Raw genomic sequence first — 6,079 nt, forward strand, 5'->3', positions numbered from 1 at the left:
TGGTCATTGGGTTTGTGGTCGTGGCGTTTCATGGTAGGTGAGCTCGTGGTCGCGGTGGTTCTTGGACGATGAGCTTGTGGCCGCAAGTGTGCTGCCAGGTAACCCATCTCTCCAGAGATGGGGCCGACTTCTAATTCGCTGAGCCAAGAGTAACCAAGTTTTGTCATGTGGTTTAGACATTCCTGTATATTCATAGGACTGCTTTCCTTTCAGCCTCGGCCAAACTTGAATTTCAATAGTGGGAGCTCAACTAGTAATGTGCCAGTTCTACTTTGTATAATTTTGACATCATTTTTGTCATATCTAATGCAGGAAAAACTTATGTAATGTTAAAATATTAAATCTGTGTTACAAGTTTGGTTTCTCTTTAGACAGATCAATAACACAACACCAAACTCCATGTAATGTTTTCTTGATGAATAAACTAATGTTTACACAAAAAAACATCAAAATAAATTTAAACTTATAAAATTAATAAGAGAAATGAATAAAATAAGAAAAAAGACGCAATAAAATAAAATATTAATGGAGTAAGGAATAAAATATAAATTAATTATCTTATGAATAAATAAGAGTGAAAAACATATTGGAATAATAAATATATGTGGAAAAGAATAATTACATTGATTTTTTTATAATTATTATTTTTTTATTTGTTAATGTAACTATTATTTTATTATTTTGAGATATCTTATTCGTATTAGGTTGTAGAGCTATAGAGTATTTCTAGATGCAAACAATTAAAATAAATGATCATTTCAAAAAAAATTCCATTCTCTTAATTTAATATCTTCATAGTTCTCTTTGGTAAGAGTGTCTTGTTTGGAATAGAGCTTCCACAATTTTAATTTAATTATTAATAGTTATTAAGTTGATGGTAGAGGTTTAACCTCCACATAATAATCTATGAGTAATAGTCACAAATCAAAAGTTGAGATTTATCTAAAAAATAATTATGCCCTTTTTCTCTTTAAATTAAATTGATTAAATCAAAATAAATGTCACATAAACATGAGTTAGGTTTTTTTGGGCATGTGGTATTGTTATGTCATGGTATTGGTCCATCAATTTGTGACAAATCAAATTTATAGTTTAAGAATCTTCCTGGTAAAATAGAGGTGAATTTCATGGTTAAGAATCTTATTACATGTTTTTTTATTTTTAGAAAGGAGCTCCAAACTTTGACTAGTTGGGAAGGTGCAAAAGATTGAATTGCAAAATGCGAAAAGTTTATTTGATTTTTGGATTTCATTTCATATATTAATTTTATAATTAATAATAATAATTTAACACAAAATTATAATCTAGTTAATTTTTATGGGTCTTTTTAAAAATTATGATAAAGTGAGGTGAGTTTTCACGATTCATAATCTTATTACATAGTTTTTTAAATGTATATAATTCTATATTAATTTTATAATTTCTTTTATATATTATTATAAAGTAAAATATATTATCCTGGCTAGAGTATGCTCTAAAACTACTTGTGCTTGGCTAATTGCTCGTCTTCGGACATAAGGAAACAGGTTAACAACCTAGAGGCATTTGGAGGTATCTGGTAGGAGTGAAACTCTGCCCCTTTACGGACCACCATCAGATTATTCTAGGTGGGATGGTTTTCTTTAAATAACGATGGCTGCGTGCATTCGGGAATAACAACCAATCCTCAATGATGATTTGACAACTAAATTATAATAAATTTTCTGCCTTTAAAAAAACATAAAATATACTATAAAATAACTTTTAATATTTTTATCATTTAATTTATATAAACTACACTAATATATTAATAAATTATTAATAAAAATAATCTAAAACTAATTATTCACACATATTTTATCCATTTCTCTTCCCTATCACACTTATTATGATTTAGTTGATAATCAAAGTGAGATGATTATTTACATTGGAAACATGTGCTATGGTGTTGCCTCCGGGCTAAGGTTACCGTGACCATACTCTCTCAAGTGATAATGGTGTCGTTGTTCTAGGCGTCCGTACAATGGGATAAAGACTTTTGTTTGTCACCCTGACTCCCTTACCAATACGTTGCCATGAAATGGTGAATTGATGATATAGGTGCAGTCATTCTATTGAACGGCCAGGCTGAGTGTAGCCTGTCCATACATTTTGGAATAGAAAATTGTGTTGATAAGGTTGTGATACAAGTAATTTCATTCATCAGATTCTGAAACTGAGGAAGAATAATCGAAGTGTATTTAGATGAACACGAATCCCCACAAGTTATCCTAAATGGATGTTATGAACACAATTATACCAGTTATATTGTTGTTTATATTAACTATTGTATTAATTTTATCGTTCTCCCTTCCATACAATATTTAAAAAACCCAAAATTATGGTTCTCCTATTCCTAAACAGGGGATGTAGGGAATGCTTATCGACGCAAATCTATCAATTATATTGTTATTGTTATTTATATTGATTATGGTATTCATTTTATTGTTTTCTGTTATTTATATTAATTATTTTGTTGTTTTCTATTAATTGATGTTTTAATTTTATTAATTGAAGTATTAATTTTAGTAAGGATAGTTTAGTTAATAAATAAAATGGTTTATTTAATTTTATTAAATAAATTGGTAGAGAATTTTAAAAATTAAAAGTTTAAGTTGTTTAATTTGTAAAATTTGAGTGCTTTAAAAGTTTTTAAAGTGACGAATCTATTTATGCATTCAAAAACATATTATATATAATAAAAAAATCAAAATCTCACTCAAAATTATATCACCAAATTCTCAAATATATATATATATATATATATATATATATATATATATATATAACATCATGTTAAACTACTCCATTTTATTGCTTTTTCTTATTCTCTATTAAATAATATATTAATTGTACAGTTATCCATTAACTAGTTCTCACAGGGGCTTCACTCAACGAACCTCTGACATATCACGTGCGTTCATGGCATATTAAACAATACCCTTAATTTCATTACATATTGGAAAAAATCTCTAAAAATCACATTATTTAACCCCATACCAATACAAACCCAATACACCTTCACAATTTAAAAGCCCCTACTTTCACTAGATATTGTAGGTATCCATTTTTTCATTAACATTTTTGATAGCCCTTTATATTTTTTCATTAACTTTGGACTCCATTTTTTATACCTACTAATAAAAAAACCCTCTTCCCCCTATATATCCCCAATATATTATGTCATTTTTCCCTCAATAAATATCCCCCAATATAAACCCACGTGCTATGATATTGCTCCCAAAATGAAGCTCATGTACTAATTCTATATTAAATAATGTAATCATTTTATTGTCCTCTACTCTATTATTTTATTTTGTTGTTTTATTGTTCTCTATTATTTTGTTGTTTTATGATATCTATTAATCTGAATGAATGATATAGTATATACTATCTTATACTAATGGTATCTACTAACTTGTATTTAAAAAACAAGATAATACAAATTATAACAAAAATGTATGATACAAATGATAATTTAAAAGCAAGAACAAGTGATAAGCTACATGATCTTTTTTTATTGAAGCACATGCCACGGGAAACAATCGTTTTCCCGTCAAATAATGTTTTAACAGGAATAATGTTTCAAACCCTCTTCAAGTTCTTTGAAAACAACCAAAAAAAATAGTTTTTGAGCAGAAAAGTGGTTTCACGTTCTCGGTCCAGTTTTGATGAACCCAAGCCCTGAGGACGGAAGCCAGGGGCCAAAATTTGTTGAAACAACAAATAATTGCACGCCATTGATAATAAAAAATCTTGACCTTAGTAAAGAACTCGTTCATCTTAAGCGAAGGGGTGACCGATGAATATGGATGACTGATAATATCAAAGAGAATTGTTCATCGTTCAGGATATGGATGACTGATAATATCAAAGAGAATCGTCCTTAAAGTAATTGAACAGTTTTTTCATTACCGTAGATTCTTTGAGATGTGGGTCAATTCCCACCTGTAGTCGGAGAGGTCCTCTGAGTCTCAAAGATTCATCCGACAAATCTTACACAAGGAATCTCATGGAACCTTTATAAAAGAACACAGTGGATGTTTTTGCTGAAATCCCACGAGAACAAGTTGGCTCCACAAAATTTCGGCCAGTTCGACAATACATAATTATCAATTATCATCATCAAAGAAGATTCACATGGGTTCTCCACATAAGCATTGTATGGGCTTGTCAGAGTTAGATGAATCATATCTACATGTTTTACGTTTACATCCTTCAAATTCAACATGCGAATCAGTACGGGGTCTTAGATTGTCTCCACTTGCAGGTCCTATGCTGGAATATTTGATTGGGTAAATATTTTCTGAAAACATTGCTCCACGTTCGATCATTTCATAAAAGCACACGATTCACAAATAAATTTTCCTTGAAACATTGATTCAACTTGAATGTTAATTTCTTCTGTTTCAGTTACCGTTCCCACCACTTTTCAGCTGTCTGGGGAGGAGAGAAAACACATTGTTTTCTTCTCGTAAAATCTTCTTCTTTGACCTTTTTCATTTTTGCACTGTATAGCATAAATAATGTTATATCATACTTTTCATGAGCTTCTCTAGATAACATATCAGCTATGCAATTTAAGTAATCAGGTTTATGTACAATATCAAAATCAAAATTTTCTAACCAGACTGCCCATTTCTATACTCGAGTATGACTATCAGTCAATCATTTCTATACTCGAGTATGACTATCAGTCAATAGGATATTTTTCTTCAGTATACCTGCTAAAATTTTCAAGTTTGTCCTAGTTATGAATTTAACAAGCTTAAGATACAATTTAAAATGCATAATTGTCTTTTTTACTACTAGTAACTCTTTCTGGCTAGAAGGGTGGTACATCTTTTCTCCTCTGAATGTTCCAGAGGTATACCCACAAATTTCTTCTTTTCCTTCAAATTCTTCCAACAAGACTCCACCCCATGCATTTTGGGATGCATTAGTTTCTATAATATATTTACCCTTTTCTGTAGGTAAACAAAGAGGAGATAGAGTTTCTAATTTGTGTTTAATATTTTTCACTCGTGTTGTCATCTCTTCTTACCACATTGGAGGATTATTTTTTAGCCTTTGTTGCTTGTTGCTGCATATGAATGTCTTATGCCCGCATGTCTTATGCCCGTCCCTTGCAGAATGGTCTGATATAATTTAGACTTCCCAAAAAACTTTCTAATTGAGTTTTGTTTAAGACTTTATCTAGATAATTCTTGAATATTTTTAAGTCATGTTCTTACATAAGGATTTGGCCTTCAACGATCTTATATCCTAGGAATTCATTTTCTATTTTTCTTATCTCCATTTTAGTTGCAAAAAGAACCAAACCATGCTTATACACCATTTCATAAAATTTCTATAGATGCTTAAAATGTTCTTGGGGATTTTTGGAACACATCATAATATCATTAATGTAGACTATTATCCACGTATAGTCTCTAAAATATCTTCCATCCTTTTCTGGAATTCACCAGGGGCATTTTTTAATCTAAATGGCATTATTGTCCATTGATAATGTCCATGAGGAAAAACAAAGGTTTTTTTGTGCCTATCTTGGGGTGCTATACCAATCTAATAGAATCTAGATTTTAGATCAAATTTACTGAATATTACTTTACCTTTGATATTTTGCAAGAGGGTTGCTTTATTAGGAAGAGGGTACCTAATCGATTGTAAGACTTTATTTAGTGGTTTACAATTTACCACCAATCTACGTTTTCCTCTCTTTTGCTCTGAGTGCTTATTTACATAAAATCCTCGACAAGCCCAAGCACTTTTAGATGGTTCAATAAGGCCTTTTGCCATCACGTTTTCTATCTCTTCTTAACAAGTTTTGATTTCATAAGGACCCATTAATGTTGTAGAGGATTTTTGTGGAATAAACCTCATTAAAGGATCATATGGAAGGCTCACAATATATTGTTCCCAATGCCAAAAGGAATTTAAAGATTTTGAAGTAAAATCTTCTCTCAGCTTTCTTGAGATTTCCTTGAGAACATTTTCTGAATGTATTTCTGCATAACAAATATTATGTTCCATTTTGTTATGTTCTCTGATAGGGGTCAAA

Source organism: Pinus tabuliformis, chromosome 6 (assembly GCF_031772625.1).
Source record: "Pinus tabuliformis cultivar Carrire ecotype Pingquan chromosome 6, CPIR1, whole genome shotgun sequence".
Lineage (NCBI taxonomy): Eukaryota > Viridiplantae > Streptophyta > Pinopsida > Pinales > Pinaceae > Pinus > Pinus tabuliformis.